Source organism: Antrostomus carolinensis, unplaced genomic scaffold (genome assembly GCF_000700745.2).
Source record: "Antrostomus carolinensis isolate BGI_N321 unplaced genomic scaffold, ASM70074v2 scaffold5993, whole genome shotgun sequence".
Classification (NCBI taxonomy): Eukaryota; Metazoa; Chordata; class Aves; order Caprimulgiformes; family Caprimulgidae; genus Antrostomus; species Antrostomus carolinensis.
This window is the reverse complement of record NW_010303068.1, coordinates 150,512-175,820: the sequence shown is the minus strand read 5'-3', so window position 1 is coordinate 175,820 and position 25,309 is coordinate 150,512.

Below are 25,309 nucleotides of genomic sequence, written 5' to 3'. Positions count from 1 at the left end.
GTTACATTCAGAAATAGATGCCACCTGTCCCATGGCGCACACTGTTTCAGGGGGCAGGGAATTGTACCTGTTGCTTCCCTGATTACAACAGGAGGGCAGGAGCTGGGAAATTTCCCCCAACCTCAATCCAAGGGAATGTACATCAGTATCTATGCTTCATTTCTAAAATTTGCTAGTGGCATAAACATGTATGAGCAATTCACAAGGCAGGTAGGAATCACTTATGCTATAGGCAGGTATCCTAGGCAAGAACATATAGATGGGAGGTTTTACAAGGAAACAGAATAAAGCAAATAGCTTTCATGTTCAGTGCAACATCCCAAGGATGTACCTGCATGAACTGGTTAATCTGAGGCGAACAGGGGTGAGAACATAGAGCAAGTAATCCTGTGGTCACTGTCTGAGTGCTTGCTGTTCCTGGCAGTAAATGCAAAGCAGCTCATTCTGCTTCTCACTGCATGTGGAGAGGGCTCACAGGCAGCTAATGTGCTATATATCCATGCTCAGGCTTGCCTCTGGTACTCACAGCCTGCATGATACATAAATAAATCAGACTTGTTCCAGGCTGGGAAACTTCTCAAAAGAAGATCCATATCTTGCCAAGGAAGTGGGAAAGGTCCTAGGCTTTTTAATAGCATCAGAAGTTACATGCTAGGTCTGACCAAGGGTCTGTCCTGCCTGGGAATGTCACCGAAGGGGAGACTGTGTGAGCCTGAGTGCTGTTTGCAGGCAGTTCACCTTGTGCTTCCCCTACATCTGCAGTCACTGGATTAGTGATGTGAGAAGGCACATCCTTGCCTATTCCCTTCAGTATCTGTGGGGACCTGTTGACCATGATTTATGTTTATCTGTTTTGAAGCTGCTACTCTTTTCTGTCTCCAGTCTTCCGTGGCAGCAAATTTGGTGGGGGGGGGTTTGTTCATGTTTTATTTTTTACTAATACACAACAGTGCAGCTTTGGCATCCCTTGAAGATCAACACTCTAACTGATACTCACCTGATGTAACAGGCCTTGGTACCTTTTCCAGTGAAGTAAGGCAGCCACCAGCTCCCTTCCTGTCATTCTCTGGTTTTCTTTCATCTTTCCACAGCAAAAACAGCAACAAAACCATTGTTGACCTGATGGCAGGTTAAAGAGGGTTGCAGCATCTCCTTCTGCTCCAAGATGGAGCTGCGTGCCTGTCTAATGGAAGTAATTAAAAGCAGCACTTCTGCTCTGCTGAGTTTTATTCTTTTATCTTATGACCTGTCTTGTATCCTGACTGGATACTCAGGAACTTACTGACTGTCATAGACAGAACAAAGCTATGAGGAAAAAAAAAATTCTACACACATTCATTATTTGAGTCAAAATCTTACCATCTCTATATTAATAGCTGCATATATAATTGCATATACCTAGGATATGCATGACATAAGCTCAGCATACAACAAAATATGATTATTTTATTCTAAACCCTTTAGGAAAGGGACCATGTATCTTTCTCTTTCTTCTACAAACAAAATGTGCTTTAAGACTTTGAGGACTAAAATGATGCAGCAGCCTGCTACAATCTGCAGGAACTTCACCTTCTATTAACATCACACCAATCAGGTTTCATTAGCATGAACAATCACAGAAGAGGAATTTCAAAGCCGTGCATATAATGGTGGAAACAGGATTTTAAGCTAGTGTTCCATCAAAGAGACTGTGGAAACTGTGCCATGCGATTCCTCTGACCCTTTGAACAAAATGATAGCTCAAATAGCTCATAATAATCCATAGGTTTAATATTTGAAGCAAAGAAATCAATATAGAATTCTGAATAATGAATATGTTTGAGGAACTCTACCCTCCCTAGAGATGAGCAAAAATAAAAGATTAAATGTATCAGATATACTGTTGGGAATTCACTGAATTCTGTTCTGTGGGAAGTGATGTGGGTAGATATCTTCCCATTGCAGATCCACATAGCAACTTTAATAGAAATAATTTAAACCTGTTAATTCCATTGCTATTGTAAAAACTTTTTCATTTTGTACCAGCTGGAGTTGGTGAAATTTTGCTGGCTGCTAGTGCAAGCACTTGATCGGTCCCTTTGATTGCAATTTTTACTGCAGCCACAAGCTTCTTGGGTTCTTCAGAATAGGAATAAAAGAATTCCAACTTCCAGTTAAAACTAGATATTATTTTTTTTTCCCTTGAGAGAAGCAGAGGAAAATGAGAATTTCTTTTTTGTTGACATTTCCCAGGTTTTTTTTTTTCATCATTGTGCTTTACAGAAAGCTTAGGGAATGAAAAGTGTTTGGTGAAAGTGGGTCTCTCTATTAAAAAAAAAAAAAAAGTTCTATAGACAGAAAAAGATTGAAAAAACTATTTGTCCTTAAACAACCTGATTCTCAGATGTAGTCCATTCCCCTGAGAAAATTTCATTTTGATTTATTTGTCTGCAAGGGAAAGCAGGCTATGGAACTCCTTTATTGGCTCTTTCCACTTGGGATGTTGTTAAAATGGTTCCCATGAGATTTGCTGGCCAGTTCTGCAGATATCTGAAGTGTAGATTTGTTTTGAAAAAAAACGATCTAGAGAATAAATTATCCTTTTCTGGTGTACCTCTTACTCTTCTTTGCTCAGAGAAAGCTACCATTTGAAAAGGCTGAAAATAGTGGGCATTTTCTTTTGGCTGACACCAGGTATAGTGTGATTTGTGATTTCAGGTTGTTAGGATGCTTCTCTGCAGTCTCTTGGCCTGAGAAGCAACTTGGAAACAGGGATGGCAATCACAGAATCTCTCTGTCCTATTTTTGCTCTCCACATGGCTGATACTCTTTCTTCTTGCCCTAGAGAAATCTTACTGCCCATATATAAAGAACATAATTTATTTCTTTGGCTTCATTTATTTACATTGTGACAAATCATCTTTAATCAAGCTATTTACTAAATTTGTTTTCTCCAGAAATAGCACAGCAGTAACTTGTGACAAATGACATTTCAGCTTGTGACATCTCTCACTTAAATTAGTTTCAAGTGATTCCAAGCAAATTTGAGATTATATTAAGCATGGATTTTAAAAGAATATTTTGCCGTTCAGTATTTCACACAGTAATGATATTGAATTCCTTCCCATCTTACCTTTCTTTGGCAGTGTGTAACGAACTCAATGACTTCAAGTGCTAAACCATTAAGGTTTTATAAAGAAGAGCTGTAAGAGTTGAATCTCAGAGAATGAAGAAAAAAAGATGATGGAAGCACGTCACAATAAATCCAGGTTCTTAAGGACCTGTTAAGGGGAGTGGGTGGGAAGATTCTTAGTAATCTTTATATATCTGACAGGTATCAAAGAGTAGTGTGCATCAGTGTACCACTCAAACGCACTCTAATCCTGCTTTGAAGTCTTAATAATCTATAGTGCTTTACACATTAAGTTGTTTCATCTGTATACTAGTAAAAAATGTTTAAAAAGTCTAAAAATCCAGCAGTTTAAGAAATAAACATGAAAAAAAAAAAGAGAAAGCAATTGGTTAAGACTAAATAGGGGGTTTCCAAATAAAAATATTAACTTTCAAAAGACTGAAGAGAGAAAGACATCACCAGGTAGGCAGTTAGACAGACTTGACCCAAGAGAAGGCCACCTCTGGTTTAAGTGTTGCTTATGACCCTCATGTGGCCTCTGCTTAAGCCAGGACTAACCCTTACACTGAGGTCCAGAGAGATTTTGCCCTACTCTGAGCATTGGATGTTGGTCTCTTCCCAGCATGTCCAGAAAGCCTGGTGGGAGTTATTTTGTCAGCAACTTGAATACCCTCCTACCACCAGCAGAAAGCTCTCAAACTGCCCACTACATGAACAGGGAGCTTTATTTATTGCAGTCACATGGAAATGACAGGTCTTTCCCATTCCCCTGGTAATGCAGCTGTTCTACTGATTGAAAACTCAGCTAAAATAAATATTATTCAAGATGTTGATATTACATTATACTAGGTTTCAGATGTGTGTTACTACATATATTAAGGCTCCTTTTAAAAAAAAATGTATTAAGGAGCAGCTGTAGTGTCTACCCCAAAATGTTGTAACAGTTCTCAGATCTCAAGAGATTGTGAGAAACCAGAGAAGTGTGGGGGTCCTTTTTATAGCAGTAAAAGCCTAGTTTGATTTTTATGGACTTTTTTATCATTTCAAAGTATTCAATTTGCACTTAAGTCAGATTTTCTGTCTTTTCTCCAAAATCACAAAGAACAAAATCTACTTAAAAACAGTGAAAAGCAAGAAAAGGAAAATGAAGGAAGAAGACTCAACTATTTCAATGTTGTTGGGCTTAAAACATCAAATATTTTGATGTATGAGTCATAAAAGCAAGAACTGTTATACTGGTATCTTGTTTTGAAAAAAATAAATCTAATTGACTGATAGATATCTCATATTTTACTTTAAAAACCCCCATATTAGCACTCATTCAAGAAAGAAATAATGAATATTAATTAACTGTTATTATTCCAGGTGCATGTGATTATTAATTTGTTTTTATTGGAGAAATTTGGTTTTTCATATATACTGTTTTTATGAAATTAATGTGTTTAATCTGAAAAAAACTTAAAAATAGTCACTTTGTCAAATAACTACTTATAAGTACCAAGGAAAAAATAGACTGTAGCAAAAATATATGTTTTTATTGTACTTTGACTTCAGATTTCAGTTACCAGAAACCTTTTTTGGAGCCTTCAGCTTTTGTTATGATGATCCCATCTCTTTCAGCAGTATAACAAAATGGCACATAATTTTAGACTTCAAAACTTTTTCTATACATTTCATTTTGGTTTGGTTTGCTTCTTCATTTGTTTCTAAGTCACTACCCTTGACAAGCAGTCAATCTTCAATACAAGCTTTATGATTTACAACTCATACAACTGGATCAAAAAGGCTTGTGAGGTTCAGGTTGTTATATTGGTCTTCTCTAGGACTATGGGATATAAATAAACATAGAAAATTTAAGCTGAATATGGTAATAAAAAGTCACATGTATTGACTTCTGTATTTAGCTACTAAAAGGCAGGAAAGAACATTTAATATGTATGGAAATTTCAGCTCTAAACTGGAAACTTTATTTATTGATCCCCTGATAAGCTTCTTAAGACTATTACAAATGTGAACAAATGGAAATAATATTGAACTCAAATGCTAGTCTGAAACTCATTTCAGAGGTGAGACATCACTGATAAAAATGAAAATGCTCTGGATAGAAGGAGGACTTTATATGGTGGAAGAAGATATTACGTCCATTAGCTCTAAGGCTTGATCCACTCTCCTCTCTGTATTCCATGTGAAATGGTTTTATGTAGAACAGTGGTTCTGCTACCTTCATGGGACTCATTTGTTACAGGAAAGGCTAGATTCTACCCTATTACCCATGCTGGGCAGCTGTGTAACTGCTGCATGGTGCCCCAATGATAAATAGGGTGGTACTGGCAGGTGACAAGGGATCATTTTACGGCTGGAATGGTATGTGTTTATGAGCATACATTTTAAGCAAAATAAATAAGCTGATGAGAAAAAGTCAACATAAAAGAATAATACCTGAGACACATCTATTGTTATTTGTTTGATAAATGCGTACTATGACCATAAGTATCATAATTCTGACATATCTTCCAAATACAGTTAGCCCTTGAGAGTGATAACTATATAACTGTTCCTTTGGTATAAGAAAAGTTCAAATTCATTTCCAAAGTGAGAATTATAGAAGAGCTGAGAAATAAAAATGCATTTAAATTGTTGGAATTTTTTGGCAGTGAGAACACTGGGAAAAAAATCTGAAATTTGGGTAACATTAAAAAAAATATGTATTTTTCATAGAGGCATCTCAAGAAAAATTTCACTCTGGAAGGCAAAATTTAGATTTGTTTTCAGCTTGCCCCCCGTCAGCATGTCAGTTGTATTTTTTGACCTCTTCTACTGTAGACCTTCCTACCCTAGAAAATGTTAGGGGGATTTGGCAAACTGCTCTTTAGGGAGGAAATGAAGCTCACGTGCTAGGAAGAAAGTTAGCATAGGAAGGCAGTTGAATGAATGGTAGGAAACTAGCCAAGTATCAATCAGCTTTTTTTAATTCTCATCTAAACTTCTAACAAACCCGATAGGTCTTGGCTGGTCATTCCCAGTCAGTGGAACTTAATCCACGTTCACGAAAATTTTTGATCATTTGCAATGACTTTTAGAAGACTTATGTTGTAACAGGAACCTTCAGGGAGGAGAATGTTGGAAGGGGAAAAGTAAAGAGGAGGAGGCTATAACGTTGCATTAGCTGAATTTTCTATGCCATTTACCTCCCAAATTAGTGATACTTTTTGCTGTAAAATTTCTTATCACAAAGTGTTTGTACAGTGTAAATGTGGTGGGAAATACAGGTTTTATGAGAGGGAGAACTGAACTTCTGTAGATTCTGCTTTCTTCAACGTGTCCAAATTGCAGATAAACAATTGTTTCCAGTGGAATTTTTTAATCATGTGAGTATAAACTAAAAAAAAAAAATAAAATAAAAAAAAAATAGAAATAACAGAAAAAGAAACAAAGGAGTCAGTGAGTGAGATACTAAAGAATAAAAATACTGATCAGAAATCTATGATTAAACCTTTTTCTGACTAAAGGTTGCTGTGGATAGAGTAGCTTTTTCACAGAACATCCATGTCTGTCCAACACATTAATGTTTCTTTATTTTTAATAAGAATTAATTTTAAGAACTGACAAAAGTAGTTAAAAATATTTTTACCCAAGAGAAAAAAACATTAAACCCCAGTCAAATAATATCATAGACCTCTGTGAGTGTAGAGGAAATTTCAGTCTTTCTTAAAGTATAGGAAAAAAAAAAAAAAGGATTTTAAAACAAGATATTATTTTTCATTAGTAAAAGAGTTTTCAGCTTTGTGACTTTTTAGAAGAGCTGTCAAGAAGAAACACTTGCAACTAATCCATTGCATTTATATCTCTCTAAAAGAGGTTGAACACGGAGTATTGATTTACTTAAAAAAAAAATAATAAAGATGCCCTTACAATCTCTCTAAACCTTTTACTTTTAAACTTTCTAACTTCAAGGCTTTATTGTATAGCAGATTTAAATCTGACATTTGGAGTAAATTTCAAGAGAACTCAGAACCTGGGCTGTACAAGTCTGTGGTACCCTTTAAAGTCTTAACAGCTGAGTCACTCTAGTACAGATCTGCATTAAAGAAAGCAGAGCTGGATAATTTGATGTTCTCTGACTTCAGATTTGTGGACTGTTATATCCAATCAGTATAATCATTACAGTGATATACACAAAACAATGCTGTTGCTTATTCTACAACATCATCTCTGCTACATTAACATAATAACAAATGTGGGCCTCCAACAGTGTGGTGCAATTTGAATTACTTAGTATAGTACGAGTATATGTAAACAAATATACTAAACTTCTTCCTACCTGAAAGACATTACATTAAAATAGCAGTATGCCAACCCATGCAATCTGTAAAACAACTAAACAAGTCATCAGTGTATTTTATCACTCCTTACTCTTCCTATGAGCCACGTAATATTTTATACCCTCTCCAAAACCCTCCACAACCTTCATCTCTTTATCCAGTGAGATCTCTGTGACTGACATCACACCGCCTTATCCCGAGTCTGTTCTCACATTTGACTGCAGTCAGAATTTAACACAAGAACCAGAGACACCTTCACAGCAGCACATCTATCCCATTATTGTTTTAAAACTCTCCCTTATCCATTCCCACCTCTCATGCACTTAGTGTTGGACTTATCCCAAAGCATCTGATGTTTTTGTTTGGTATGACAATAGATTTATATTTTTCCATAGTTACTAATCCAGTATAGTTGGAACTGCAAGTATGTATGCTTCTAGGTGTGGTTGTTCTTTAGTTCTTTTTCATTCAGCTGATTTGTGACTGCAAAATGAAAAGAATTATGCCTTGTTTGTCAACTTGTTTGTGCTTCAGAGAGGAAAAATGCTGTAAGAGGAATAAGTTTGTTTGTGGTTATTGTCCTGGCCTCTCTCACATTATTTTGACTGCATTATGTTTTGGAGAAATTGTTTCTGTTTGTATATCTGGGTAACTGTCCACCCATTTAGGCTGAGGAAATATCAAACAAAAAGGTGTTTGGGGTTTTTTGATTGTTTTGATATTTTTTTATTCAGCATCTCACTAGCTTTTCAACAAAAAGATTATAGATTTCTGAGTTTGCTTGTTTGTGAGCAAAGGTAATCATTTTTCCATGCTGCTATAATTCAACTAAAAAGAACATTTATGTGTAGTAAGAACAGCAATGTGAGTGCAATTTGGGGGCCGGCAGAGCAAAGTGGAAGGATATCTGACTGACCTCATAACAAACACTATGTTACTGCATACCTCAGTTTTCCTAGCTACTCAAATGTCTTGTTTTTCCCTCTTTGCAAATAATACTTATACCAAGGCTGAAAAACTTATAAATCCATGGTTTGGAAATCATTGTGACAGAGTTGTACATTTTCTTGAACTTGATCCTTTCCAAAACTGACTTATTGGTCCTTCTTGGTTACAAATTGCAGAAAAAAAGAGAATGCTACTTTTTATTGCTTTTAAATAATTTATTTCACTCAGAAAACATCTCTCCGGTTCACACTTGACCATCACATTACCTACCCTTCACTTGTAAATTTTTCTTTCTGTTCCTGTTGTAATTGCAATATCCAGTGTACATATGCATCTTTGATCACTGCTCAGCTGATATCTCAGTAGGTAGCAAAGAGAGAAGAGGCTTCCCTGTGCAGAAGATTGATCTTTTGTTGATTTGTTGGTTATTATACTAGCACGATTTACAGAAACACAAGGAGTTTTTTAAAGTGACCAAAATCAATTATTCCTCCTACAAACAGTGTCGTGGGAATGACTAGCTCTGAATTTAAAAAAAATAATTAAAAAAAAAGTATTTGAGGTGAAATAAGAAAGACTTGCTTTTAGCTTATCATCATCTGTGACTGAAAGCCTGTTTGTCTAATGGCAGAATATTTGAGCAACAGGATGCTCATTCCAGCTGCTATTTGAGGTTGCATTTTCTTCCATTAAGAGAGGTTAAACACCGATTACCAGCTGTCTGACACTCCCTTCACAAACAACGAATTGCATCCCCCAGTAATTACTTTTACTGTGACTTCTATGAGCCCCTTTCAGGCTCAAAATTTGTATTAGAGTTGAAGTTATAAGACCTGAAGGTTTTACCTGAATGTAGGACTTATGCTGGATGTGATCATGGGGATTAACGGTGAAATGAAAATCCAGGTCCCACAGAAGCAAGTAGGAAAACTGCCACTAATGTCATCAGAAGTTAGATTGGACCATTAAAACCTTTCCTAAGTGAAAATAGGACATTTCTATTCATACCTACAAGGGAAAATGCCTATGGAATTTTTATCCCTGAAAAATGGTTATTGAACATTTGGAGCTTCCTTTTGTCCTCTTTTCACACCCTGTATCTGATCTGTAGTTATGATACACAGCCAGATATGAACCAGTTCTGGATACGTGTAGTTCATGTCACTGTTTTACATAGAAAGATACATTAATCTGTATTTATATTTAGAATAATACGATAGTTTGGGTTGGAAGAGACCATTAAAGGTCATCTAGTCTCCAGAGCCTTTTCTTCTCCAGGCTGAACAACCCCAACTCTCTCATCCTTTCTTCATAGGAGAGGTTCCAACCCTCTCAAGATTTCTGTAGCTCTCCTCTGGATCTGCTCCAAAACTCCACGTCTTTCCTGTACTGAGATAAGTCAAAGAGTTTTCTTAAAGTTTTTCAGTGAATATAATTCATAGAAGGATAATGTAGATGTGATAAATAGTGCAGTTTGAAGTGATTATAATGGGAAAAGGAGTTTGTATAAATGGCCAATATATTTCAAAAAGTCTTCATCTTTTGAAAGTGCGCTGACTAATTCCTTCACTTAGAATGAAAGAACTCTAGAAATAGAAGTTTTATCAGTACTCCTTTCCTAATCACTCACAACCACCATCAGCTGCCTCCTGGGTGAGTGGGTGGAGGAAGTATTCTGAAAGTCCCTCAAAATCAATTAAAAGATTTTAATAAATTCAGAGGATGTTGAATCATCTGGAGTGAGCACTGAAAGGGGAATGTCAAATTTTCTGCAAAACTTAAACTTGCATAGGAAGGTCCTAAAAGAGATATTACTCTCTAAAAAGCGCTCAGATCTCTTTCACATTCAAATATGTCTTGTTCCTATCTCAAAACTCCTAGAAGCAAAGTATTTAATATTGCAGTACAACAGTAATAAATATAGTACCTTTTTTTCCTTATCCATGCCATCCATCTATAACTATGTGTACAGTGAGATGAGTTTAGAAGAGGACAATATCCAAAGCTATAAAATGAGGAAAGATGAAAGAAGCTTGAGATTTTCAGTTCAGAGAAAGAAAGTGCATAGGAAGTAGCTGTGCTTTTTGTTGTCAAATATGAAAAAGGTCACTGAAAAAGCAAAGGGAATAAACTGATTTCTGAGGACAGGTTGAGAAGCCCTGGACTTGTACTAAATCAAGTATATGCAGGTTAGATACTCAGAAAAGCTTTCCTGTTCCCTGACTTCCTGTGTATTGCAGGTAATTTGAATCCTCATGAACTCAAAGTAATCTTTACCTGTTTTTCTTTTTTTGTTTGTTTGTTTTTTAATCCCCACACAAATTCCAAATTTCCTTTTTATTAAATATTCACCTTGCAAATTTGGAAAAGCAGTGCTTTTGTAAAAGCAGTTTCATGATCCTTGCCTTCATGAGCTTACTTGCTTGTCAGTTCTGGATTTGGTTGTATTGCTGTTCAGTGCAGGCGGTTGACCTTATTTTATAACTTTATTCCCAAAACAATTTTTCTTTTAAAATTCTAAAGTAATTCCCATTTAATTTCATACACATTATTGTTTTTGGCTACTAAACAGCAGACAAAGTAAGATTAATCCTCTTTAAGGAGGAAAAAAAAAAAGAAAAATGTGCTCTTGAAGCTATTATCAGCCAACATGCATATTTTTCCCTAACTCTTGTGTTATGCAAGCTTAAAGAATATTATAATGTCTAATAATTCCTAACAAGAATGGGCTCCGTTTAATGCATAAAATTATCAAAGTAACAAGGTATTAAAATTATTATTTCTCTTCAGTATCTTACATATTGCAAAATATTTTAAATCTAGCACATGTATGATTTATTCTGAATTCATGTTTTTAATGCTTTATGCAGACAATAGTTGTCTCAGATCCTCCAAAGCATAGATTCAAAACCAACAATAAGTTAGGTGAAGTTGGGATCTGTATTGACATGAAATTATATGGTAATTGACAAGTCAGTTAAGCATATACTTAAACTCATCCTTTTTCAGAAAATCATTTCATCTTAACTTTCACCACAAATTCAAAGTTAAGTACAAATGTAGGTAATGAGTCTCCAAACGTATTATGTAGTGCTTCTCTAAGTATGTTAATTAAGTCCTGGTAATGAACAAGACCATCCTGATAGAAAATATTTAATATCAAACCACGCATTCCTATGCTTTGGACACCTTTGTTGTTGTTGTTTTTTCCTTTTATACGTCTACATTTGATTGTCATCAAATTGAAACCTAGGGATGGACAAAAATTCACACCTTACTCTTCCTCTTTTGGTTGGGAATTTTTTTTTCCTCATAGTAGGTAACTACCAGAGGATTCACAGGCTCTCAGCTCAGGTCACTGTGTGATGCTGCCTTGAAAATGAGGGCTCTGGTGTCAGAGTAGGCCCCCCAGCACTGGTTTACTTCTGACTGAAGTTTCAGAAACTGTGACTAGGAATAGGATTATATTTACAGATCTGCTACTAGGTCTTAATTCAGTACAGGGGTCAAAGAACTTACTAACCATAACTTAAATGGAAGCAAGTATTTGTCATAAAAAAATGAAAAAGGAATACAAAAGGGACAAAGATGAAGAAGCAGTCATTTTTCTATTTCAATTTATTAATGTTACAACTCTTCAGAGGGCAGTATACATATCAGTAAGCGCTGGTTCGGAAATGTAATACTGACTGCTAGGAAACAAACTGTCCACGTGTGTGTGATCTGATATCTAACCAGTGTGTTTCTATTCCCAAAGTCTGACAAGGTCTAGCTGACTAAAAAGGCTTTGGTTCATGCTTCATTTTTGTTGAGGAAGGACAGGGATTTTAGGTGGGGGAGTTCCTGTAGTACTGGAAAGGTTCGGAAATTCCCTACAAAAGCGTTTCTATGTATAGCAGACATGATATGAGCAGGAGAATCAGGACAGTGTAGCTGTTTCTGGACTTGGAAAGGAATAAGATATGGTTTGGATAGGGTCAACAAATACTGACAAAGCAAAAAGATTTCTGAAAGTTGACTGCTGTTTTGTGTCAGAAAACAGTACTTGATCAAAGGAAGTTGAAGACTATTTTATACTATGGTCAGGATGCCCATTCAGACATGAGGTAGTTTAATTGGAGTAATTCACCTAGAGATACGTTTAATTCTCCATCCCTGGAAATCAGTCTGGCAACTTTTGGCAAACTAGGTCAAATCAGAATCATAGCTTTGATGTAGAAATACAGACAATACTTGTCTCAGATCCTCCAAAGTACAAATTAAAAACCAATAGTAAGTAAACCAGTGAAGGTTACTTAGCCTGTGCTATGGAGGATGGTGAAGGAAATGATCAGCTGACATCTCAGTCTTTAGAAATGATTAATCTGAGTTGCTACTTTACATCATGGTTTGGCTTAATTAAAATATGAACTATCAGACTATCATCCAGAATTCTTTTATGTTAGCCTTTTTTATGATATAGCTTCTCTCTTCTTTTTATTTTCCCCCCATAACATCATGTGCTGGTCATGTTCATTTTTGCTTTATGATCAGAAAGAAATAAGAAATATATTTTTAATTTATTTGTTTTATTTAAGCAAAAGTACTTGCTTGTCATTTATGAGAGTTAAGTCTCTAAAAAAGAACGTTCTGATTCCTGACATGATATTTCAGAGGTTAAAATATGATTTACACCTAATAGGAATCCAGCCCAGTAGTGATATGTTCTGACATCATATTTCCTAAACTTGGCAACTCAACAGCTGAGAATGACCATAAACAAATGAGCCAAAATATGGTAAGGCAGGTCATTTCCCTTGAGAAGCAGTGCATGGAAACTTCATTCTTCATTCACTCTACATATTTTTTCATAATATGATATCACTTGTACTCTTGACAGATACTGCCAAAAGTGCTGTTTGTGCTAAGTATAATAAATTCTATCCAAGTCATAGTGCTCTGGGACCTGTCACTAAGTGACTAAAAAAATCCTTAAGAGAACATTTTGTATGAGAGAAGTTGGGATCTATCACAGACCAAGTAACCAAATGTAAATAAAATGGGTGACTTAAGCAAAGTAATAATATGAGGATTTCAAAATACCATACTTATCTCTTTTATTGACTCCAGGCATGGGAAATGGAAATACTGACCTTGCAGGATGATCTTTTCAACTCTACTGAAAGCCAAATTCCACTGCAAAATATATTCAAATTTTAGAATTTAATTTTTAAATCAATTTTCTTAAGAACAACACTGCTGTGACTGACCTTGAAATCTTTGGCTCTTTATAAACTTACTGTGAAACATCCTGCCACATCATTTTTTTCCAGTCCCTGAAGCTGGGATGTATCATTGTTAGTTTTCAGCATTATTATTTGTTTTGCAGAGTGAACTTATTGTGTAATTATATCTACCAGTGCCAATAACTACTGCCAGCTGCAACCCAAACAGGACTACTGTATAAGACAGTTCTTTGCAGAAGCCTACTTCAGTTATTCTTGTGTTAAATTACACTGTGTCACTTTAAAAAATATCCCACAACCAATTGCATGCTGCGTCCTAAGGGAAAGGCAACTCAAAATCACACTGGTTTCTAGATAAAACAGAAATGATGGCACAATCATATTTCCTTTAGATTCTTTCCAGGCTCCTGTGATCCTTGCAAAGATGTGACACATCAGTATAGTCTCTAGCAAGTGCAGATAACACCTTGCTTACAGTGTAAAGATGCCACTGGGAAATCTCAGAGATAAGCAACAGTTAAACTCAGGCTGCTTTTTTAAGGGTTATATGTGTTAAGTGTATTATCCACTTATTATCCACTGGGCTCAAGACTTGCCTGTGATTATTGCAGGAATCAGTAGTATATAAAAGATAGATTCCCAAGTTTGTCCATATTATGAACAAGTGCAATGCAATGTAATGAAAAAAAAAAAAATCAAGTTTTAATTTTATACAGTCCATTACAGCTCTTAAATTACACGTCTGCATCATGTGTGTGCCAGCAAAGAGGCTTGTGCAGGTTGTCTATCCCGGACACACACCCCGTATCTGCCTGGTGGGTGGTGGTGCACTAACCTCACAAGTGGGGCTCTCTCAATGACAACCTGGTGCATGGCTTCAAACTGAGCACATATGGTGCCCTTGAACCAATACGCTGCACCTTCTAATATAAATGTGAGACAACTCACACCTGGAAAGGACCACTTCAGCACATTGAAATGCTAACACAGATACTCCAGGATACTCTAGCTGCTAGCTGTACTCATTTGCTATCTTATACTGGCATTGGATTTTGGTAACATAAAGCATTCAGCAAGAAAAATACTAATTTGAGAAGAGTTCTCTATTAATTTTTCTAGAGTTTCTTGAACACTGATAACACTGGAAAGCTCAATGCATTCAGCATCTGAGTGCCATATAAAGCATTAAAGAGATACTGAGCAAAAACAATTACTCTCCACAGTCAAACCAACACATGTACTGGCAGCTTACATTCCCTGTGGCAAGGAACTTGTGTACCTTTAAATTTTCTACCACACCAGAAGCACACACAGTTCTTGATAGTATTTAAATAACAACAAAAGCAGTAGTTCAGCTTTGATTTTATATAAGGCATGCTTGTTCCACTAGATATTTTCAGGGACGAAAAACTTATAAGAATGCTTGCTGTTCTGTGTGATATCAGTGAGGTTTTGTTTGGTTATATGTGCATGAATAGCCTGAGGAGTTCACAAATGTGTTTGATTTGCATTGAGTGAGGAACCTTAGAAACCACTGTGATGAGCAATGAGGAGAAGCACAAGTTAATACAGCAAACTACAGTCAGTATGTAGCTCTCTTTCATGAGTACAAAGACATCTTGTCTTTGAAAACTAGATGGTTTTATTTAGTTCTCATATGATGTCAAATCCATGAGCTGAGATCAAAGATAGACTGGAGATCAGAACATTTTGTTGGTTGCAACCAAGGACTGTGAGGTCCACGGAATAAACCAGTCATTCCAGGAAGGATTTTAGCCATGGGTTTTTGCAGCCAGGCCCACCTGCAGGTGCTCGGAAGACATCTTCTGCGTACAGTCTACATTTTTTATTTATATGCAAACATCTAGAGAGCCTACACAATTTACCCTGTCATTCCAGGACAAGGTGTGGACAATCATTTCTCCTAGTGGGAAACTGAAGATAACTCTAGCCCAGCCTCCAGAGTATTTATTGACAAGTAGTTATTGACTGTCCTCTTTGGCCTTTCTGATTTTGACAAATGAGTAAATAGGGACCTTTTACATGTCCTTGGAAATACTGATCGAAAATAGTTGATCAGTGATTATATTGAACATAGATAAAAAGTCATATAATATCACTGCAGTTTAATCTCTTTTGCAGAAAGGAGAGTATATTGATCAGAATCAGAATGCTTAAGGTTAGGTACACCTTAAATTACAGTATTGGCACCTAGACTTGCATCAATATGTCTGTTTTAATGTGTTTTATATTACTCTGCCCAAAATATTTCATTAGCTCTTCTGTCATCCTTCTAAAAAATTATTGATGTCTTATTTTCAGTTATTGTTTGGTTGGTTTGTTTTGTTTTTTTTTATACTAGAATGTTCTTTGTTGCATTTGCAATGATGTTGCAGTTTTTTGTTGCTGTCAGAATCTCACTGAGATTATTTGTTAAATTACAGTCCCTAGGTGTACATATATAATAAATCTAATGGACTTGCTTTCAGTCTCCATATCTTTAGTCCTCTGGTACAATTGCCTAAGTAGCCTTACTTGAATGTTTCAGAATTATTCTTAGATTGGAAAAAATTGCTTAAAAAAAAGTCAGGGACATTTCCTAGTTTTAGAGCAATGCCAGAGGGAAAAGTTATTTTATACTATTTTCTACATTCTTCTTTACTTTTTTTGTAATTAACTTGGTTTAAAAGGTGAAGTCTTCACATTTTCTTTCTTATCACTCTTCTTTGTTTAAAATCAAGAAAATGATGAGAATACATTGTTGTGAATAAGTTTCAAACAGCCATGAATGTTAAAGTATAAATGCAGAGGGGCTATTTCTGTAGATCATCACCTGCAACAGAAGAAAAAGCAACGATAAACTATTGCAAAGGACATCACCCAGTTTTGTACTCTGCGTATTCCTTTTCTTCAGAGTAAAAGTTATCAAAAATGTCAGTCTCTGGAAAACGTCTCCAAGGCTTCACACAGGAGCTGGAAAAGTGCTGAAACTTTCTGTTTTTACTGTTTTAGCGACAGCTTCCTGGACCCAAAGGTCATTCATAGTAGAAATAGGGGTGGCTGAATTAAATACTTTATCTATTTGCAGCTATATTTATCAACTCGACATATTTAATAGACCCAGCTGGCATGGAATACACCATTCATTTTGTAACAAAAGTTAGCCCCCCCCCTTTTTTTTTCTCATTTGGCTTGTTTTATTTGAAAGTCCCTTTGTAGATCAATCTTCAAAGTAATCATGTCCAAATTGTTAAATGTGCCCTGAAAATACCATTATTAAAATAATTGCCTGCTTGATTCCACAAAAAAATATTGTTTCCACATAGATTACACTCCTCATTTTGTATACAAATATAAGGAGGTTTTATGCTTTACTGACATTCCAGAAAAAGCCTGAAGAATTGTTACCCTGGATCTGAAGAAGAAAAAACCTCAGAACTCACATTTTTAGGACAAAAAGATGAGAACGGTAGTTCACAGTTCACCATTTAATACTCAGAGAACTGGGACCTTGTGGTCGTTCTTTTTGTCACTGGGAAATTTGCAGCTAGTTGTAGCTATAAACTGCTGTTTTATTAGGCTGATAGCACAACTGGTTTGCTAATTCTGCATCTGTTCAGACAGTAATCTGCACTGTGGCAGGATGGCAAGGAGCTGATATGACATGTGTGATGTTACATCTTTCATCAAGCTAGAACTCTATGGTTGTGAATTAAGTTCCAGTGTCACATACAATCTGTTCCAGAGCTGCCTTCTACGAAGAAAAAAAAAAAAAGAGTATTCACCCTTCTACTGTCTGTGCTGTGTAGTTGAATTCACATAGAATAGCTCAGGTCATTTAAAACAAGCATCTTGGCAATCAGGAACATATGCTCCTTAAATAGTCCATCAAAGTCAGAGTGCTAATATGGCTTGCTATTTGCTGCTGTTGTTATTTTTCCCGAAAATCACCCTTTCATGCAGACTCTGAGAACTCCAATGAAATCAGAAGAAAGCACAGTTCCTTTATAAAGTTGCATTTTAAGCCATGTTTCTTTAATCTGTGAAACAAGTCAGAGTATACTCTGAAGTAGTCTTTTAAATTAAACATTAACCAAGATGCTACACTAAGGGACTCCATACCAATAAATGGATGAAATTAAATTCTCTGGGATTGCCTTTGTAATAGGATAGATGGACTTGCATGTCATCACAAAACCCTTGATTTATTGCATTTTGTATTGCATTCAATCATGAACCATCAATTATTTTCACTGCAGGTTATTTTTCTTTTGTTCTTTGTTGTCATCAGTGCCTCAAGTCATTGACTATTTCGTGTGTACAATTTGTGACACTTGTAAATTTCTGGCCTTTTGCAAAAATCCACATTGAGTCAGCAGTTGCTGGTACATGCTTTCAGACTAAATCCTTCTCAGAACAGAAGTGGTGGGGTAGCGTCTTGTTTTGCCTGTTACATATCCTAAAGACTTCCCCCAGTACATCTGCATTCATTCCCCTTATCCAGCTATGCTTTCAGGTATTGTTACTTTTTCTCTTTGGATTTCTTTCATAAAGGAAGAAATTTTCTGTGGTCACCAATGACTTCAAAGGGTCTGACACTGAGAATTTTTTATTGTTTCATTGTTTGTCTCCTAGTAGTTTGCACATCAAGTTATGCTTTGTCATTTATAATATCCAGAAATCAACTACCTTTTCCTTACCACTGGCATCATTACCTGATGTCTACTAATTATAATCTCTTACCTCTTGTAATTGTTCCCAAGAAAATAAGGCCATAAGCTAATAAGGGACAGTTATTTTGCACACTCATTATTATTAATCTACACAGTTTGCCACAGACTCTATGGTAAGACCTGCCTCCACAGCCAGATCTGGTCTCAGTCTGTCTTCACTGTGTGATTCCTCTGGATATGTCAGCAGTGGTGTGCCTGAGCTATATGGCTTCAGCCCTCACTTGTTAGTTTATCCCCATGCTGACAGCCCTATGTCTGCCAGTCTAATGGGAAAATGCCTGGGAAAGCAAACAAAGAAGGATCATTATATTCAGCACTTTGATCTCCTTTGACCAGCCTGTGTGGTGAGTGCTCTGTACTCCTCAGCTGCAGTCTGACTTGTATCGACAGCTGTCCTCCTCAAAATATTGTTATTAGTGCAGGAATACCACACAAGTGTAGCTATCACTGCTCCATGGAACTACATCGGGGTTTGCAGTCTACATATGCTCCTGTTTAGGTAGGTTTTGAAACGTTCAGAGAAGTCTTACCAGAAGATGTGGACCATAGACACTGGACTGTTTGGCTCTATATATATAGTATATATATACTATATACTATAGACTCCAGCCACTGACTTGGCAAAGAAATTAAGAGCAGTTTAGCATAGTTCCTGTGTTCTGGATACAATTAAACTCAACGAAAAGACTCCTACTGCATTAGCCTTTGAATCAGATGCCTGCCTAAGCCCAGCTGAAGAAATAATCACTAAAGTTTTTTCTGTTGGCAAAATGTGTTGAAGATCACTTGTTATGTTGCTACCTTCTGTAGGTTTTGTTCAATAGAAACAACATTTAGACTGTAGAACTTGCCCTAAGGGGAAGATAGAGGATAGAGTTCTGAGGATAGAGTTCAACCATTTAGTCAGGAAGTGGATGGAAAGACCCATATTTATCTGGTTAGATCAGTGTGACAGTCTCTATCCCATTAAGATGTAGAGTAAGTAATCACAAATTTTAAGGCCCAAAAAAGTTGTTTTGATCCCATTATCTGACCTTTCTTATAATGCAGGTGATAGTCATCCATGTATTTATCATGACAACTGTTTCTTGAGCTGCACAGATATGCATTTGGGATAAGAGGAGTATAACTCATTCTTACCTCCATAATCGTATTATCAAAATGTCACATGTAGGTGTTTTCCTCTGTCACATGAGAACTTCACTTACTATTGATGATTTGGTCTGCCTGTGGCTTCCCAGTCCTCTGTGATTCCCTTTATGTTCTTTTATATCTTTTCCATTTCTACAAATAGGGAGAAATCAAAATTCAGAGTGACTGTATAAAATTTTCATACTATACATACTGTAATTTCTCCAAAGGTGACATATTGTCAGCATGTGTAAGTTATTTATTTGCAATAAGTGTGAGATGAGTTCTAGAGGAGTCTGCATTGCTAGGAAATAATTCCCTCTTCGAACACATACCAGCTGTTTCCCTTTTACACCAGGGTGCTTGCATCATGTCACTGCCTGACATCATTTGCTCTGGAGGCCACAGGAAGGAATAGAAAGGTTGCCATGTTAATTAGAGGAGAGTGATAAAAGCTGATGTTTTATTTATTTTCTTGAAGAGGGATTTGTGTGTCTTATCCTGTTTTATGGTAATATTTTTATGATTAATTTTTTGAAGTTTAGTTCAGAATCAGTTCCCCTGAGGAACAAGTGTTACAGCAAATTATAGAGGCCTCCAGTGCTTGAGATTTCTCACTAAAATTGACCCACCCCTGACTGCAGTTAACAGTCATCACATCCCCATATACCCTAACTTAGCTCCTGATGATGATATAGGTAGAATTAGATATACACACTGTTTAAGCATTTATCTTTAATGACTGAGATGGAATCCATACTGTGATTAAAACCACTAGTTTAGAAACGTGACAGACACCTGGAGGTTGCAACAATTTATGCCAGGAAGTGAACAGAGTTATCTAGGTCCATCTCACAGAGGTTTAGGCTCTGAACACCTTCATGGATCCTGGCCCATGGTGGTTCCTTTACCTGGCAAGCATCAACACTTGTGCGAAATGGACTTTGGAGTAATTGGATGTTGGCAGAACTCATGGGGTATGTTGCTGCATTGCTACAACTACAAGGACTTATCACACTTGAATGGGATCTGGATAAGGCTAGGCCTAAGAGTGCCCCATGGCAATTAAATGAACACAGCTCTCTTCTTGGAACAGGGCTGGATTTAGACCCATGGGGCCTAGACAACCAAGGAGGAAGACAGAGAAGAATAGTTATATTTTCTTTGGTCTCAGATTTGTTGTAGTTCAAGTTCAGGCTTCAGAGGGACACTCTAAGCTGGTGCACATAATGAAGCCTTTGTAGAAAATCAAAGGTTTCATTCCTTTCTTGTGTTCCAGAGGAATTAAGTGGTAAAAGACTAAAAGGCAAAGACCTGGGTTTTATTGGCAGCTTGCTTTAAAGATTCATTTTGCTTAAATAACTTAACTGAACCCATCCAGGCTGCACCATTGGTATTATATTATAATAGTCCCTAAATACCCCAGCCATGCACAGGTGTCGTAGTTCTAGATACTATACATAATACAGTAAGAAGAGATAATTTCCAGAAGCATTTATAACCCAAAAGAAAGTTTAGGTGTGGCAAGGGAAAGCCCAATAAGAGAGACACTATTTAGTACAAACTAACTTAAAGCACAGATTAAAATAAATTTGCATTCAGGAAACCACTTAATCATTTGTCTTTCTGAATTTAGCTCATCTTCTGTTTGGGGGCAAACATGATATTTTACACTTGGGTAAACAGTTTACCTCAGCAGGGTTCTGGTTCTTGATTGTGGCTACTTCAAACAACTGCAATATGAATTACAACAATAATACTAATGAGTCTTATTAATTAGAATTACATACTGCCAAAGATACCTCTGAAAAACAACTTCCCTATTCCAGATTTTGTACAATTTATTGTGGTTTCTACTGGAAAACTTCTGGCTTTACCTTTGAGATTTTTGCCCTGGCTGTGATCTTAATAAGATGCTGGGTTTTATGTAAATAGCATATTATTCATAATTTTTCAGTGTTTGTCTTATGCTGATTACATTAGCAGCTTGCATTCCGTACTTGCAGTCTTGCGGTTAATAATGTTACAGATCATATAATGAAGTTAATAATGAAAGCAACTGTGTCACTTTCATTGTCTATACCACCAGTATACACAGATGAATAGAGACTGCTGTGATAATTTTGGAAGAGCTCAACAACCCACCATGCGTGGGAGGCTTAACCCATCAGGTGTGGGACCTTTTTGCCATGGTTTAGCACTTTTCTCCAAGCCCATTGCTTGCTGAGAAAAAAAGGATTTTCATGCTGTTTCCTCAGGGTCCATCTTCAGATTCTATTAAAACTATTATTTGGATAGAAGAAAACTAGTCTGTCCAAAGAAATTGGTACAAAGACATAGTTTTTGCTCTGATTGTCACAGATTTGAACAATGTGTTCTTGCCAAAAATTTAAATGCATCACTTTACAAAGCGGTTTATGCAGCGTGTGAATTATTTTGGATAAGTTTCATTACAGTGATTAATATGCATGACACTGTATCTCAATATGAAACCTATCAAGCCTGGATTGTTTATTTTATTGTTGATGTTTTGATGGTATGTAATTTAAGAGCAAAACCACCCCCTCTCAATAAGATCTCAGTGTCTCTTCACAGGCTTAATCTCAGTTCATATTTCTGAGATGTGGTCATGTTTTGAAATGTTAATTTATATGCATAATACTTTTGTTACATACAATTCATAAAGAACATTTGGGTTTGTAATATACATGGAAACTAATTTTCTCATAGTTAGGCTTTTGAGCTTTGTACAAGCTTAATGCTATAGAATTGTCTTAAAAGACTTTCAATTAATACTGGCTCAGGATACGCACCCACAGAGTTGTGACTTGGGTTTGCATCTGAACAGCTTTTACTCCAAATGAAAAATTGAACTCAAACTACCTGGGTTTTCATCTTTTTTCTCAAAGCCTTGTAGTTCTGTGAGTTTTGCAAAAACCTGGGCCCTCATGCATATTTGCACTCTTTTGAGAAACTAAGCAGGATCTAGAGTATGCTATAAAGCATAAAAGCTAGGGAGTAGCTATCTCAACAACATTATACCATGAAAAACTCCCTGTCAGTGTAACTTCCACAGATCTAACCTAGCTAGACTTCTGTGAAGCTTGTTGTATTTTATTATAACAGAAATGTTTAAAGATGAAAAGGAATAGAATTAGTAGAAGGTCTGTAAGGTGCATAAGAAACTGATATACAACAAAGGAAAAATATTAGGCTGAAGGGAGTTTTGTAGGTCCTCAAAACTCCATCTTGTTTAATACTGTCTATCTTGCAAGTCATTATGAATAGCATGATAAGCAATGCTTTTGAAATGTGCTAATATTTCAAAGGTAGTAAGGATGCCAATAAAGAAGAAGGATCCAGGTATGACACAGAAGTTACTGAGCGACCTTGAGATCCTGGAAGAATGGAAACAGAAGGTCGTGCATGTCAGAACTAATACAAGACATTGGGCACTGTCAGTATGCAGCACTAGGAGGGAAGGAAAACAGCCCAGGTGTTTTGGTCAATCATAATATGACTATGTAACATCTATGGAGAAAAGCAAATCTTTCTCTGACATGTATCAAGGCAAAATGTTTGCAACAGAAATAGCAAAGCATTAACAACCTTATTTAAAATCTGTGCAGTTCTCATTTTTATTCCCTATATATTTTTCTGTTCAACTACGTTAGAGAATGAATTCAAACTGAAACAGGTGCCGAGAACAATCAAGGAAGTGTAGACATTATATAGAAGAATTAAAGACTTTTGGGGTTTTTTTGTGTGTTTTTTTTTTTTAACCTAATAAACTCAAGGCTATGAACTGCTCACTCTGAATTCCTCAGGGGAGAGAACCTGAAGAATGGGCATGAGATAAACTGCAAGGTGGACAAAGAATAAAACATGTATAAACGAATTTAGGTTGGAAATCAGAAAAAACCCACCTCATTTTCAGAGCTATGATGGAGTATCCTATACTGAATGATGAGAAACCTGCTTATATAAGCACAGATAAGCACAGAGCTACATTAATGGAAGAAATTATGAGGTGGCAACTGTTGACAGGGCTTTGATAGCCTGTGATAGACTTGATGATTCAGCTGAATCCTGTCTAGCCTTACACATGCCTCTCTCCCTAGCCGAGTGTCATGCTGTGAATATGACTTGCTCTTGTGAACTTTCATATTAGCAGTCTGTCTTACCATGGAAATGAGATGTGAAAAAGGGTATTTCTACTACAGACTGATGCCTTGTAAAATTTGTTGCTTCAAAAGTAAACAGAACAGATTGTTCTTGATGGAGAAAATTATAAGCTCCAAAGAAATAATAAGCATGTTTTTATCTCTTTTGCTTTTGTTTTGTCCTTAGAAAAGCCAGTCATGTGAGCAGAGTTTCCCTAAGAAAGGAATAAACACCTAACTGATTTAGGCTAAAAGAAATAGAGATTTCTCAATACATGTATAAAAATGAGAGAGCTGACCCTGCTTTGCCTATAAAGACACCGCAGGTTCTCCGACTGCTCCTTAAGTCCCTGGGTGCCCAAATGGGGAAGATCACACTGCACGGCAGCAGGTATAAGAAGTCGTGATTTGTATTTCTTTTCCTCAATAGCACAGTTAAGCTCTGGCACACGTCCACTGATGTATAAGAAAGGTGAACTGTCAGGGTGTTGTGACTCAGTAGAAATATCTAGTGTCAAATCTTGTAAGACTAAATAACACAGAATGTATTAGAGGCTAATAAACAGCCATTAACCACCCAGCATTCAGATTTACCAATTACCACTCTGTTCTAGGCCATGGACCTGTTCGCTCTGGCTGACAACATTGCATTAATGAATCTCAAGCCTTAACCTCCTTGAATTCATGAATAACAATTTGACTCCATGTAACTTGATTACTATGAAATGGAAACTTTAGTTGAGTCTAAACATTGGTTATGAGGCTGAGATGAGAGAAAGACAACCCTACTCCATCACTGGTAATTTAAACTCATATAAAACCGAGCACCTGTCACAGTGATAAATGGGTTTTCTTGTTATCTCGCTGTCAGTATCATTTCCCAGTCAGATTCCTATCAAACACCCAGACAACACTGTGGAAACCAAGGTACAATTGTCTTCATTTTATTTCTCTTCCAGAGAAATGGGTAAAGGTCACAAGATGCTTATAAATGTGATTGATTTCATTTTCTTTGAGTCATTCCCAGAGCACAGATTAATTTACTTGTATAGGCAAACATAAGGTTTTTATAGCCATCACAGAAGAGAGAGCTGCTTATTGTTTACTGACTCCAAGCTTAAGCCATAACCACCTCAAATCAGGAGATGCCCCAATGGGTTACCTCTTTCAAAGTCCATTTCACAGTGTATGGTTAAGATATATCAATTTTTTAATCTGTTTTGCTTTAGATCATTGCCTCAAAATTTTGAGGGTGTCCTCTACCTGAGGAATGAGACTGAAACAATAATGTGAACAAGCTCCTTACTTACAACTCCAGTGTGTCTTGCTTCCAGTCATGTCATATTTTTTCTAGACTTAATTTTTTTCTTAGTTCTTTTTTAGTTTAAATCTTTTGGTTTCAGGCCCTGCTGTGTATCAGAAGAAGAAAAGATGTAGGAAGATTAAAAAAGAAGGAAAGAACTGCACGCCCCCACCACCACCTTCCCACCCCCGCATTTAAAAACATTAAACTTGGAAGAATTGCCTGTCCTGCTTTAAACAAGATGCTGACAATCACTGTGGTCACTTCTGAATGTAGAAGCTATGCACAAGCTGTTGCTCAGTATCAGCATGAATGGAAAGAACTGTGTCTCATCCTGACCTATCTGACAGGTTTAGGATTAGCTCTATAATC